The sequence below is a fragment of the Lissotriton helveticus genome, chromosome 3_1 (genome assembly GCF_964261635.1).
Source record: "Lissotriton helveticus chromosome 3_1, aLisHel1.1, whole genome shotgun sequence".
Taxonomy (NCBI): domain Eukaryota; kingdom Metazoa; phylum Chordata; class Amphibia; order Caudata; family Salamandridae; genus Lissotriton; species Lissotriton helveticus.
Genome location: NC_136061.1, coordinates 1,919,795,009 through 1,919,810,995, shown reverse-complemented (window position 1 = coordinate 1,919,810,995; position 15,987 = coordinate 1,919,795,009).

The window sequence follows — 15,987 nt, the reverse complement described above, 5'->3', positions numbered from 1 at the left end:
GATTTTTCCCCTAAGCGTTGGGTTTCGCAGGCGCCAGGGGTCAATTCTAGGGAATGCAGCCCTTTCTAGCAGGGGGCCTTTTTTAATAGTGACACATACTTGGGAATGATCTAAAATGCCCCTCGCCATATGTTTAGGGTTAAAGAATTCCCCCACCATGCCTTTATGTGTAAAAAAGTGGTCTATCCTAGAAAAGGAGTTGTGTCGTGCAGAATAGTAGGTATAGTGCCGTAATAGTGGATTGGACATCACCACTCTCTTGACAATGATTCCCTCATCTGCCAAGTTCTTTTCTGTTATTGATCTAAAAAATGTGTTCTTTAGTATTCCTATCCATCCAGACAGCAGGTAGCTGTTCAGTTTTAGACTGGCCGGCAGGAGCTTTAGATTCTGTCGAGCTCCTCAGGGCTATACTGAAAGTCCAAGACTCTATAGTAAGGCCTTAAAGGCACAATTAGATTCTCCTATCCTTCATGCAGGTAATGTATTGTTTCAGTATGTTGATGATCTCCTCATCGCTTCTGACACGGAACAAGGCTGCAGGGACAGTACAGTTAAATTGTTATTGCATCTGGCACACCATGGACATAACGTTTCCCTTTCTAAATTTCAGTATTGTCGACAGGTCACCTATTTAGGTCTCCTACTGTCGAAGGAGGGTAGGAGATTGACCCCTGAGCGCATCAGTACCATTGTTAAAATGCCCATTGCTCAAACTCAAAAAGAGGTGCATGTTTTTATTGTCATTACTTCCTGTTTGTTTGTTGTCAATGGATGAAATGGCATTACTTCCTGTTTGTTTGTTGTCAATGGATTCCAAATTACTCCCTATTAACCAAACCTCTGCTTGCACTAAGCACTAAAGATGTGCATGAGCCCCTACCTGAATGTCAGCAGTCTTTTGAGCAATTAAAAGCTGCACTTTGTTCGGCTCCTGTGCTTGGCACGCCTAACTACAGCAAGCCATTTGTATTATATGTCCATGAGACGGCTGGTTGTGCGCTCTCTGTTCTAACACAAAAATTTGGAGATAAGCAACGTCTGTGTGCTTATTTCTCTGCTATTCTTGACCGTGTCACAAGAGCCCTCCTGAGCTGTCCAAAAGCGGTGGCAGCTGTAGCTGTCTCGATAAGACAATCCGCTGGACTCGTACTTGATACAGACCTCACAGTCATGGTACCTCATGCTGTGGATAACCTTTTGAATAAAACCAAGACACAGCACCTCACCAGTGCACGTCTGATCGGTTATGATTTGACTCTGTTCGCTAAACATATCACGATCAAATGGTGTGCCACTCTTAACCCAGCCACGTTACTACCCCTCCCTTCTGAAAATGACAAAACTGAGAAACATGATTGTATCTTCCGGACAGAAAAAGAGACGAAAGGACGGGTTAACCTGATTGATGTTCCCTTATCTGACCCACAAGAGAAACTAAATGTTGATGGCTCTTGTTTCAAATTGCCAGATGGCACTACAACTGCTGCTTCTGCCATCACCACATTGCCTACTGTCGTAGAGACATCAGGAGTCCCTTATTAGTCCGCCCAAGCAGCTAGTTAGCTACCCTTATTCGAGCTTGTGAATTGAGCATGGGACTGGTTGTCAATATTTATACTGACGCCCAGTATGCCTTCGGGGTCGCGCACAATTTTGGGCGACTCTGTGCTGAGAGAGGGTTCCCTACTTCCTACGGAACAAAGATTCAGAATGGTCTCCTTATATTGAGGCTTTTATCTGCTTTGACACTCCCTAAGAAGTTGGCAATAGTAAAGTGTAGCGCCCACAGAAAGATCACTGACAATGTAGGTAAAGGGAGCACTTTTGCTGATCAGACAGCTAAGGAAACAGCACGGACTAAGATGCAGATAATGTTTGTGGCAGTTCCTTCTAGGTGGGTGCCTAAAGGTGCTTTGTTTGAGGATACACTTGTGAACGTGAAAGAGATCCAAAGCGAGGCTACAATACAAAAACTAGCCATATGGCAAGAAAGTGCAGCACAATTGAATGATGAGGGATGTTGGACTGATAAGTTAGGAAAGCAGAGATGGCTGTTACCAGATGCATATGTTCTTCCTGTGGTTACTAGGGCCCATGGACCAGCCCATATCAATGCTAAAGGTATTTGCAAGTTGCTATACCCTGTATGGCAAAATGACAACATTCCCAAGACAGCTGCACATTTAGTTAAACATTGCATGGTGTGCATGATGGACAATCCTGGGAAAGATACCCCTACACCACCCGGCAATTTTGCACCTCCTACTTTTCCTTTTGCGGTTCTCCAATTAGACTACATTGAGTTGGATAGAGTCAATAATTTGAAGTACATGTTGGTGGTTGTTTGTGCATTCAGTAAATGGGTTGAGGCTGACCCCACTAAAGAAAATACAGCCATTGCGACTACTAAGGTACTCCTGAAGGAGTTTTTTCCTCGCTTCGGCTTGCCCCGTTTGATCTGGAGTGATAACGGAAGTCACTTTAATGCCAAAGTCATACAGTTAATTTGTGACGGTCTACACATAAAACAGAAACTTCATGCTGCAAGTCACCCCCAGTCGGCAGGTTTGGTTGAGAAGTACAATGGTACTCTCAAACTAAAATTAGCAAAGATTCAGGAAAGTACAGGTTTACAGTGGTCAGATGCTTTACCATTAGCTCTTTTGTCAACAAGAACAACAGCACATTCTAGGACAGGATTGTCACCGTACGAGGGTGTGTTTGGATGCCCTGCAAATGTCTGGGGCGTCCGGAGTTCCGTCAGTTTTCGGACATTGAGTTTCCTTTGTTGACAGATAACCTGTGCCAGAAACTGAAAATCTGCGTTCTATTCACCAACAGGTCCGGGACACTCTCCCAGATATACCAGAGGGACCCGGACACAACATTAAGTCTGGTGATTTGACCCTAGTGAGAAATTTTCAGCAGAAAAGGAGTTTGGAGTTAGCGGGCCGTAATGGCGGACGTAGCTTAGAAGAGCTCCGTCCAGCCCGCCACTTATCCGCCTATTATCCTGTCTCCCCTCCTGATCCTGCTGCCCTAGACTGGCACAGTGCCCTGGACTGAGCAGCTGTGCTCCGGTGCCGTTTGCGGAGCTCTGGGGGCCCGGTCGACGTGAGGAGCAGAGGAACGAATTGCAGCCTGGTCCGGGCAAGTGCAGCCGGGGCCTCAAGTATCGCGCTCCCCGGCCCGGGAGCGCGGGGGCGGCAGCACGCGGCGGAGTGCTGCGGGAATGTGCTGGAAGGCCGAAACGCTCCTGGAATCATCGGAGGCCCCCTGCTGTGGTGGCCCGGCTGACGGTGGGACACTGCTGGAGGGAGGAGCGCGCAATCCAGGCGTGTGGGGCCGTAGCCTTCCCACAGCGAGGCCTAGTGACCAGGGCACAGCCAGGAGTTGGAGTTTGGCGCCATCCAAAGAGGCGCGCCCTGACGGCGGACAACATCAGCAGGTGATCGGGGGGCAGGTCTACCTCCGGAGGGTGCCGCGGGGGTGTGCACGACCAGCAGTGGGGCTTGCCAGAGGTAGTCGGAGGTCCTGAGGAGGGCTGGTTTTGGCGTGGGTCCCCTGTATACCCGAGACCTGGGGCCACGTTGGTGAAACAGCCAGTGCCTTCAGTGGAGTCCCTAAGGCCCACCAAGTGGCGGAGAACTTTCCTTTTGGCCCGTGGTGCAAGGGCTATTACGTAATGAAGCCCAGTGACTGGTGGCGGCACTGAAGACCGGCGCCACACGATATCCGAGTGGACAGCCCATGCACCGGACTAAGCCAGCAGGTGATTCGGGGGCGGATCAGCCTTGGTGTGGGCAGCTGTAGTGTGAGTGCTCTGAGCACAAAATAGTGGCCGTGGTCAGTTGCCCGGCAGTGTGAGGCCTGGTGAGGGACATTGCTGCAGAGTGTGGCCAGTGCGCAGCTCAGACGCACAGTTTCCAGGACCTTGGGGGAGCGATAAGGCAACCGGACTGGAGAGGCACCGGGGGTCCTAACACACAGTGCCCACCGGCGATATAGGAGGCGAAATCCGGGTATACAGGTGGCTGATCCAGGTGGAGTGTGTCCCCGGCCGCCGAAGACAATGACCAGAGGCGGGAGTGGTGGAGGGTCCACGAAGCAGGGGCCCATTGACAAGTACACAGGGCCGAGTGGGGGGTCTGGAGCCGCTGGGGGCCAGCACAGCCAGGGACCTGATAACGCGGCGTTGAGGGCGGCGATAACCTAGTCGAAAATGGGTGCCGTGGGTGCGGATGTCACTTTATTGCGTCAAGACCTACGGAACGCTGTGGCTCGCATCACGGAGGCCGAAACCAGGATTTCGGGGGTGGAAGATGATGTGGCGACCCTTAAGCGCAAAGTGACCGACATGGAGAGTGTCCAACAACCTTAGATTTGTGGGGCTCCCGGAGGGCTACGAGAAGGGCAACATGGAGCGCTTCCTGACCCAGTGGCTGGAGAGTTGGCTCCCTCCTGAATCCCTATCACGATGCTTCGTGATTGAGCGGGTCCATCGGGCTCTGGTACAGAAGCCGCCAGTGGGTGCCCGTCCCAGGCCTGTGATAGCCAAGCTATTGAATTATCATGATCGCGATACCATTCTACGAGAGGCAAGGGCGAAGGACTCTCTCATGTGCGAGAATCAAAGAATCCTGATATTTACGGACTATACCAGGCTTGTCCAACAGCAGAGGCAGTCGTTTACTGCGGCCAGGGCATGCCTCCGTGATCTTAAGCTCCCCTATGCCTTGCTTTATCCGGCCCGCCTGCGGGTGGTGTTTCAATCTCGTGCCCACTTCTTTGACATGAAATGGTGAAGGTGAGGGCACATACGCCACTGGGCCATGACTCAGACTCCTCCTTGAGTGGATCACAGGCGCAGACCGTCCGGGGCTCGCGGAGTAGAGGGAATTGGAGGTCCAGATCCAGGAGGCGTTCCTATCCGGGGCGCCACGGGCGGTGGAGCGGCTGCCCCGGAACATCCGATCACAGACCCTTGAACATTCAACCAGTGAGAGATGGAACATTGGTGTGCATATACCCCTGTGGGTGTAACTGTAAGGGACACTCTGCCGGAGTGGCCGCAGGGCCGAGAGGGGCAATTACGACAACTAGATGACAGTGAATGTGAGTATATGGGGCATTGGGGGATTGTGTGGGGGGGTAGTTAAGGGGCGGACCACTTCCCTGGGCTTCAGGCTTGTTGGGGGGGGAGTTGGGTGAATGGGTAGTTTATTGGGGATCCATTGGTGTGGACGGCTTCAGGTCCTGCGTTTGGAATCAGGGGTTGCCCAGGCCGCGACAGGTACTTCAGTGTTTTTTGAGGTAAGGGGGTGGGTGTTTTTTTGGGGGGGATGGGGGTGGGGTGGGAGTTGAGGGGGGGGGGCCTGGTCGGACCTGCACGATAAATATGAGGTCTCAACACTTGGTATGTATACGTCCTCTAGCCCCGTATATTGAGCTCTTGACATGCATTCCCTTAGATGGCGGTTGAAGGAACCAGGCCGATCATTCCCAGGGCGTCCATGCGGATTCTTAGCTGGAATGTGCGGGGAGTGCTTGATAAGGTGAAGAGAGGGGCAGTTTTGTGGTTTGGGAAAAGGGAAAGCGCGGATATCCTGCTACTGCAAGAAACGCATCTACTAGGCAACAAAACACTTAGCTTACAGCGCTACGGATACCAACAGGTTTATCATGCTGGGTTTGCTAGGGGGTCCAGGGGGGTGGCCATTCTGGTGCATCGCAGGTTGTCCTACGTCCACTCGAAGCAGTGGGTCGACCCACAAGGCCGATACATATTTATTAAAGGGATGCTTAGTGAGGAGCCCCTGGTGCTGGGGAGTGTGTATGCCCCGCCCCCACAGCAGTGGTCGCTAGTGGAAAAGTTGTTTGCGGTGTGGGCAGAAATTCCTGAGGCAATAGCGGTGATTGGGGGTAACTGGAACGATGTTATGAATGGTCGGATGGATCGCTATAGACCAGGGGGTGGACACGCCCATTAAACTAGGCGACATGGTAAGGGGGATGGGCTGGGTAGATGCTTGGCGATACCTTCATACCCATGCTCGGGAATATACATATCTTTCCGCAGTTCATAAGTCCTTTTCTAGATTGGACTATGTGTTCGTCCCCCGCGCAGCATTCGGTAGAGTGAAATCAGCAGTTATATTACCACGGGGGCTCTCGGACCATTCTCCGGTTGCGGTAGACATTTGGCTAGACAAAGGGCGGCAACCTTTCCAGTGGCGCCTCTCCACAGGGCATCTCCAGCAGGAGGATTACAGAAAACACATGGGGGAGGCCGTAGCCCACTACTGGGAAGATAATGTGGGGTCGGTTGCAGATGTTGTGACACTCTGGGAGGCCCTGAAGCCCACACTGCGTGGGGTAGACATCGCCTGGTGTGCAGCAGCCCGTAAAAAGCGCAGAGAGGAATTAGTGAAGGCCGCAGCACATATTGAGACTCTAGAGGGGCGATGCAGTGGAGCTAGGGAGGGTAGAAAGGTGGGGCAGCTACTACTGGCACAGCAGTCTTATGCGTCTTTGTTACTGAACGAGGCTCGGCAGGTGTGGTTGGCGACGCGTAGCAGAATATATTAGTGGGGAGATAAGTCGGGCACTATGCTCCATAGGCTCTGCCAAAATACGCTTCAGGCGCAGACGCTGCCGGGGATCACAGATGCGGCTGGGGCCTCGATCACGGACCCCAAAGAGATAGCGGACAGCTTTGCACTATATTATGCCGCCAAATATGCTCGGCAGGAATGCATCCCTGCGGCAGTGGTAGATACGTTTATTGCGGACCTACCACCACCTGCGGTATCGGAAGAGGTGTGGGAGCGTCTCGAACTCCCCCTAACTGCTAAAGAGCTGGGCACGGCCCTAGGGGAGCTTAATACCGGAAAGGCACCCGGGCCCAATGGGTTCCCGAGTGAATTTTTTAAGAAATACCACCTCCAATTGGGAACACACTATAGGGCAACGTTGATGCGGAGGTGGTGGTGTTCCACAAGCCTTACCGACCCATCTCCCTCCTAAATGTCGGAGCAAAGATACTGGCCAAGGCGCTAGCGAATTGTCTCCTTCCTTATATAACAGAGCTGGTCCATCTGGTTCATTCGGATAGGGCAACGAGGCATAACATCAGACGTGCTCATGTCGCAGTGGAGGCGGTTAGAGGCACTGGGGAGCAGGCAGCGGTCCTGTTGGCAGATATAGATAGGGCATTTGACTCGTTGAGTTGGGTCTGCCTGTTTGCTCTCCTGTCTCGTCTTAACCTTGGGCCCCGTTTTTTGTCGTACCTGAAACTATTATACACAGACCTGACAGCTTCGGTGAGGGTGGCCGGGGCCACATCTACCAATTTCTGCATAGGGCGAGGTACTCGGCAGGGATGCCCCCTGTCGCCGTATTTGTTCGCCCTGGCTATGGAGCCGTTGGCAGCGTGGGTACACATGGACGCACAATTGAAAGGCTTTGAATGGGAGGCCGGACCTTCGGATAGAATCGCGCTGTATGCGGATGATGTCCTGTTTTTCATCACTAACGTTAATAGGTCGGGACCTCGTATTTTAGAGATAATGCAAATCTTTGGTGAAACATCTGGACTCTACTTGAATGCGTGTAAATCCACCCTGTGGGTGCTGGGAGACCGCACGGGAATTGGACCATGGGCGTCCGCGTTGCAGGTGGCGGTGGGGGGCCTCCAGTATTTAGGAATGTTCCTGTCTGAATCCTCCATAGTCTCCTGGGAGCGCAACATAGTGCCGGTCTGGGACTGGGTTCGAACAGAGCTAAAGACATGGTCCCGTATGCCCCTGAATATCTATGGCCGGTCGGCGATCTTTAAGATGGTCGCCCTCCCACGTCTGCTATACCAATTGCAGAACCACCCTTACCTGATTTCACCTCATTGGTTTAGGCAGGTCAATTCGGTGCTGGGGCACTTTCTTTGCGCGGGGGTGCAGTGCGGGTTGCTCTGCGCACCTGCTTTTTATCGACATACTGTGGTGAGCTGGCAACGTCCGATATCCTGTTGTACTATCAGGGCTCCCATCTTTTGATCCTGAACGAATGGTGGTATGGAGATAGGGGGGACCCGGCTTATGCTCTTGAGCGCTATCTTATGGGATCTGACACTCTGCACACTATTTTATATTTGGTGCGGTTGAGGAGGTGGTTGCCGCAGGCTACCCAGATAGTCTTTCAGGTCTGGAGGCAGGCGCTAGTCGCATGGGATGGTGGGGTACGTTAACGGAGGAGACCCCCCTATGGCGTTATGGTCGTCTGCCTGCACTGGCGTCCCTGCAGGGCTTTAGGGGCTGGGACAGCATAGGAATTTCAGCACTGGGTAATGTTATGTCTGGCACGGCCCTTAAATCATTTCAAGACCTTAGCGAGGAATATGGCATGCCTCAAACCCAATTCTTCAAATATTTACAGTTCCGCCATGCCATTGCACCTAGTCTGGAGGGACTTGACTCCTTACCTGAATTTAGCCCACTAGAGGCAAAGGTATTTATGGGGGATTTAGAGGATAAGAAAATATCCTGCATTTACCAGACTCTAGTTACACATTGTTCCTCCTCCCTACACAAATTGAGGGAATCCTGGGAAAGAGATGTCGGAACGTTGGAAGAGGAAGATTAGCGGGAAGCCCTTTAAGCTCCCCGAGTTTTAGCCATTGCAATACGCTTACGATTCATCCAATTCAAATATATTCACCGAGCTTATTACACTAGGGAGAGGCTGTGGCGGGCGGGTCTGATTGCGTCTCCGGACTGTTAGAGGTGCGGTCGAGAGGTGGGCACCCTACTTCACACGGTATGGAGCTGTAGTGTCTTGGGTTGGTTCCGGAAAGGGGTGTGGGACTGTTTGTCTGAGGTGTTGGGATGGGAACTTCCACGTACCCCACAATTAGGTCTTTTGCATGTTCTAGAGGGGGTGGGAGGTAACATATATAAAAGGCATCTGCTGCTGTTGGGCCTCACCGTCGCCAATCGAGATGCGGCCCAAGCTTGGAAAGATACACGGGCACCTCCAGTAGTGGTGCGGAAAAAGGGACTGTTTTTTTGTATGGCGTTGGAGCGTCCTATTTTTGAGGCCCGGGGCTGCCCTAGGAAACACTACAAAATATGGAAGAGGTGGGCAGGATATAGGGGTCTATAGTTAGAACCACCGGCAGAACGTGAGGATTGCTCGGAGATAGTGGAAGGGGGCCGAAATTGAGGAACTGTGTAAACTGTTATACATGTGAAACTATTTGAGAATGAGACGGTATCGTGCAGTGGGCTAGGGAGGGATCCGGGTGGGGGGAGTTGGCAGTGGGGGGGGGGGGGTTGGGGACAGGGAGGGGGGGAGAGGGAAGCCAAAAGATGTATAGATTGCCAATCATTTGCTGCTGTTGATTTGTTTGTAGTTTTCTACTGAATGTGGAGAGCTGCACCTTGTGTGCGCTCGATCAATAAAAATTTGTTTTGAAAAAAAAAAAGGAGTTTGGAGCCAGACTGGCCACACTGGAAGGGACCTGAACAGTCCTTCTAGACACCAGAAGGGCAGTCAAGGTTGATGGCCGAAAGAACTGGATCCATGGTGTCCATGGTGTCCATTGTAAATGAGTGACTCTACCCTTACCTTATGACCAATGGGTCACTAATGGCATTGGGGACACTGAGTGTGAAAATGTCCCACGGTTCTTTCCCTTCAGCGACACCCAATTAACATGTACCCAAACGGATGCTGAAAATGATGATGTCGCAGTGGAGGCGGTTAGAGGCACTGGGGAGCAGGCAGCGGTCCTGTTGGCAGATATAGATAGGGCATTTGACTCGTTGAGTTGGGTCTGCCTGTTTGCTCTCCTGTCTCGTCTTAACCTTGGGCCCCGTTTTTTGTCGTACCTGAAACTATTATACACAGACCTGACAGCTTCGGTGAGGGTGGCCGGGGCCACATCTACCAAATTCTGCATAGGGCGAGGTACTCGGCAGGGATGCCCCCTGTCGCCGTATTTGTTCGCCCTGGCTATGGAGCCGTTGGCGGTGTGGGTACGCATGGACGCACAATTGAAAGGCTTTGAATGGGAGGCTGGACATTCGGATAGAATCGCGCTATATGCGGATGATGTCCTGTTTTTCATCACTAACGTTAATAGGTCGGGACCTCGTATTTTAGAGATAATGCAACTCTTTGGTGAAACATCTGGACTCTACTTGAATGCGCGTAAATCCACCCTGTGGGTGCTGGGAGACCGCACGGGAATTGGACCATGGGCGTCCGCGTTGCAGGTGGCGGTGGGGGGCCTTCAGTATTTAGGAGTGTTCCTGTCTGAATCCTCCATAGTCTCCTGGGAGCGCAACATAGTGCCGGTCTGGGACTGGGTTCGAACAGAGCTAAAGACATGGTCCCGTATGCCCCTGAATATCTATGGCCGGTCGGCGATCTTTAAGATGGTCGCCCTCCCACGTCTGTTATACCAATTGCAGAACCACCCTTACCTGATTTCACCTCATTGGTTTAGGCAGGTCAATTCGGTGCTGGGGCACTTTCTTTGCGCGGGGGGTGCAGTGCGGGTTGCGCTGCGCACCTGCTTTTTATCGACATACTGTGGTGGGCTGGCAACGTCCGATACCCTGTTGTACTATCAGGGCTCCCATCTTTTGATCCCGAACGAATGTTGGTATGGAGATAGGGGGGACCCGGCTTATGCTCTTGAGTGCTATCTTATGGGATCGGACACTCTGCACACTATTTTATATTTGGTGCGGTTGAGGAGGTGGTTGCCGCAGGCTACCCAGATAGTCTTTCAGGTCTGGAGGCAGGCGCTGGTCGCATGGGATGGTGGGGTACGTTAACGGAGGAGACCCCCCTATGGCGTAATGGTCGTCTGCCTGCACTGGCGTCCCTGCAGGGCTTTAGGGGCTGGGACAGCATAGGAATTTCAGCACTGGGTAATGTTATGTCTGGCACGGCCCTTAAATCATTTCAAGACCTTAGCGAGGAATATGGCATGCCTCAAACCCAATTCTTCAAATATTTACAGTTCCGCCATGCCATTGCACCTAGTCTGGAGGGACTTGACTCCTTACCTGAATTTAGCCCACTAGAGGCAAAGGTATTTATGGGGGATTTAGAGGATGAGAAAATATCCTGCATTTACCAGACTCTAGTTACACATTGTTCCTCCTCCCTACACAAATTGAGGGAATCCTGGGAAAGAGATGTCGGAACGTTGGAAGAGGAAGATTAGCGGGAAGCCCTTTAAGCTCCCCGAGTTGCAGCCATTGCAATACGCTTACGATTCATCCAATTCAAATATCTTCACAGAGCTTATTACACTAGTGAGAGGCTGTGGCGGGCGGGTCTGATTGCGTCTCCGGACTGTAAGAGGTGCGGTCGAGAGGTGGGCACCCTACTTCACACGGTATGGAGCTGTAGTGTCTTGGGTTGGTTCCGGAAAGGGGTGTGGGACTGTTTGTCTGAGGTGTTGGGATGGGAACTTCCACGTACCCCACAATTAGGTCTTTTGCATGTTCTAGAGGGGGTGGGAGGTAACATATATAAAAGGCATCTGCTGCTGTTGGGCCTCACCGTCGCCAAGAGAGATGTGGCCCAAGCTTGGAAAGATACACGGGCACCTCCAGTAGTGGTGCGGAAAAAGGGACTGGATTTTTGTATGGCGTTGGAGCGTCCTATTTTTGAGGCCCGGGGCTGCCCTAGGAAACACTACAAAATATGGAAGAGGTGGGCGGAATATAGGGGTCTATGGTTAGAACCACCGGCAGAATGTGAGGATTGCTCGGAGATAGTGGAAGGGGGCCGAAATTGAGGAACTGTGTAAACTGTTATACATGTGAAACTATTTGAGAATGAGACGGTATCGTGCAGTGGGCTAGGGAGGGATCCGGGTGGGGGGAGTTGGCAGTGGGGGGGAAGGGGGTTGGGGACAGGGAGGGGGGAGAGGAAAGCCAAAAGATGTATAGATTGCCAATCATTTGCTGCTGTTGATTTGTTTGTAGTTTTCTACTGAATGTGGAGAGCTGCACCATGTGTGCGCTCGATCAATAAAAATTTGTTTTGAAAAAAAGAAAAGGAGTTTGGAGCCAGACTGGCCACACTGGAAGGGACCTGAACAGTCCTTCTAGACACCAGAAGGGCAGTCAAGGTTGATGGCCGAAAGAACTGGATCCATGGTGTCCATGGTGTCCATTGTAAATGAGTGACTCTACCCTTATCTTATGACCAATGGGTCACTAATGGCATTGGGGACACTGAGTGTGAAAATGTCCCACGGTTCTTTCCCTTCAGCGACACCCAATTAACATGTACCCAAACGGATGCTGAAAATGATGATGTGCTAAATGCAGCAGTCCCCCCAGAAATCCGAGCCATTAAGAAGACGCTGTTTGTGGACCCCTCTGTGCCTGGAATCACCAGGTACAATTTGAATCCTCGGTCTGGGAATAGTGCACAAAAGGAGAAGTCAGGTTAGATAGGGATGGACTGTGTGAATTAGGGTGTACTTTGCTGTAGTACTAACGGAGTCAATTTAGGGTGAATTAAGATCTGTGCATTGTTCATGACATTGGACAGGATAAGTTGCATGTGCTCTCTTGTGTGGGGTACATTATCCTGATCATCGTGGGATTCATCGAGAGCTTAGGACAGAGCAAGCTCCACCACCGGGGTTCAAGAGCTCCAACGTTGATGAACAATAGGAGCCTGTACCAGTGAGGCTCAGATGGACACTGGGAACACTTGTCTTTATTATCATTTCCATTGCATTTCTTTCCTAGCCTAATCATACATCCTTTTGGTCGGCCTGTGGCTGAGGAAGAACAGCCATTTGCACCACCTCTTTCAATCAAGGGTTGGTCAAAAAAGAGTAAAATATTTTGCATATTGTTAGTTATGATAATACTATCAACAATACTTGGAGTATCTTGGTTCCTGGAGGAGAAATTTCCTGTACACTCCTTGGTAGGTACTACTACCACTCCCCCGGAGCACATTTTTGTTACTATGTCCTCTCACAAAGAAGAGCATAGAAAGTCCTTCACAGACAATGTATTTATACAAATGTTGCATCAGGCCCATGATGTTGTGAAGGGTGGTTTCAATTGTTTAGCATGGTACATCATCATTTCCAATTCTCTACTATAGGTATGACATCTGCTGATTCTCGCACTGTGGTAGAGTATATATACGTTTCCATCATGGGTTTACTACTGTGGGATCGGCAGGACAAGCGACCTCTGGTACATTATCCCCAAAATCCTGTATGAACATGTAAGAAAAAGTGAAAAATTAAACATGGCTTTGAATGGAAATGTCTGATTTTTACAGGTTTAACACTTCTGAGTATTTTCAATCTTTCCAAGCTTGCAATGTTACCAAGGATAAACCGATACCTGTATCCGTGGTCAATACAACAGCTGGTTTCTGTGTCCAGGGGACCAGGGATGTAAAGGTGGGAGAAAGTAAGTACAATTACACCTATGGTCTGAGAACGATTAATAGTCCGCCTTTGATCCCACCTCATAATGTTTATTTTGTTTGTAGATCCCAAACTTATGTCTCGCTTTCAAGGGGATGGCCTGACACATGTTATCTCTCTTATCTCCTTCCTCCTGTATATGTTGCCCCATCCAGTTATCATAAAGATCATCAGCTACAGCGTAGAAGCACTTACTTGTCCTGAGTGAGAAGGGCTGTTGACACTGAAGATATAGATCAGTCAGACAGCACTGTACAGAAATTTGTGGATGCTATCAAAGGTCTCCTACCCTTTTGGAGCCCTATGGCCAATAGCCTACAGCTTAGTCGGTGAACAAGAGTTGTTGAAGGGATTATCAGTACAACTACTGCCATATTGATAAACATCACTGCTGAGTTCAGGCTACAAGATTAGTAACTTTACAGAACCGGATGGTGTTAGACGTTATACTTGCAGATAGCCATGGGGCATGTTGCGTCATCGGTAGTAGCTGTTGTGTTTACAAACCTGACCACGCGCCAATGTATATGCAGCCATACAAAAATTGCATAGGCTTTTGTCTGACATACACCAAGAGACAGGTACTTGGATACTATCAGGGTGGTTTTGGGACATACTTAACTTCTTGGGGCTGGAAGATCCTCATAATTCTAGCTGTGGTTGCTGGTATTTTCCTCACATGTTATCTTTGCATCCAATGTCTCCCAGCTTGCTGCTCTTATTGTGTCACTATTCTTACACCTAAGCCGAAACTGTCAGTTCATGACACTAATGCGGCAATTATGTTACAGAAGGGCATTGACGAAATGATGCACATCAATGAAGGGATTTGTGGTTCTACATCATCCCTTGCAGCTTCTATCTCTGATACTGTATGTATAGGCATTTATTTATATAGCGCACTACTTACCCGTAGGGTCCCAAGGCGCTTCGACCGCTGCGAAACCCTTCCTGGCTTCCCTGAGAGATGGTCCCTTAATGGGTATCTCCAGGGTGAGACCAGGCATCCCCGGCGGTCTGGTGGGGCCGTTAGTGAAGATGAGGCAAGCTAATGCCCAGAGTTGCCGAGTGTGATCGCTGATCAGAGTGGGCACCGAGGCGAGAGAATTATCGAGTCCGCTGACCCTGGTCCAGAAACCTGCCGCGCCGGGTATCGAACCCTGGTCCCGGGCCGTCCTCTGCTCTCGGGTCTGCCGCCTCTAACCAGTGAGCCACACTACTTCACTGAGTACATGGATTGTTCCGAGTACTAATGTCCCTTTGTTCAGAAGCTTGTTATGTTTCATTTACCTACCATATAGATATGTTAGCGAATGCTAAAAGGAGGGTCTGATGAAATGAAAATGTTTCACTATTCTGCCTGTGCACTGTTTCATGTAAAGTTAGCATTCGCGGCATCATTTTGTGTTTAGTTGCCATTTTGAATCATACCTCTGACTGCTTATTGTCTCCTGGTAAAACAGTTTGTGGACAGTTTAATTTCTCCTAGGTTAGGTCTCACTCTGCTAATGAATGCACTTTCTTATTAGCTCATACCTTTCCCACTAGAACGAGGATTTCTCCCACTAGTCTAGCGGCAGGCACGGCCAGGATGACCTTGGCTTAGAGATACCATGTGCCTGGCCTCAGAATCGAAACTTATCTTACAGTACTGCTCGAAAAGCTCCATTAGGGGTGGGTCTTTCCTGGTGCTGAAAATGTACATAATGTATCGCTATGTTTGCTGAAGTCAGTCCTTTCTGCAGCACCCCTAAGGGAATGGGCAGACGCGGCTCCACTCGAATGTATCTGAATAAACATATACTTGGTTTGTATTTTCTACTGTCTGACCGACTCCTCGTTTGTATGGAAGGCTGAGAGGTGGTCGTGAGTGACCCAGGTGGCCCTAATCGGGTCACTTCCTTCAACTCCACTCCACACATTGCAGTTCTATGGCCCCCTTTGCCACTCCTCTCTACGCCACTTTCCTCTACCCCACTTTGCTCTACCCCACTCTGCTCTACGCCACTCAACTGTACGCCACTCTAATCTACAGCACTCCATTCCACCCAGGGTCTCTCTACACCACTCCACTCTACGCCACTCCACTCCACTCTACGCCACTCCACTCTACTCTACGCGACTCTAGTCTATGTGACTCTCATCTATGCCACTCCAACCTATGCAACTCTAGTCTGTGTCACTCTACTCTACTCCGCTCTACTCTACTCTATGCCACTCCACTCTACGCCACTCCACTCAACACCACTCTACTCTATGCCATTCTACTCTTCGCCACACCACTAACTTTTAGCCATGCTGAACAGCAGCCACGCTGCTGTGCAACATGGCTAAAAGACATTGGCAAAGCCAGTAACTCTCACATAGGCAAGACCTATTGACTTTGTCTATGCTTGTTACATATTATGCATAAAAAGGTACCTTAAGATGTGAATCATTAAGTTTCACAACTTTGCACATTCCCAGCTAAAATGCCATCTTCCCAGCTGCGTCTCTGTTATTTA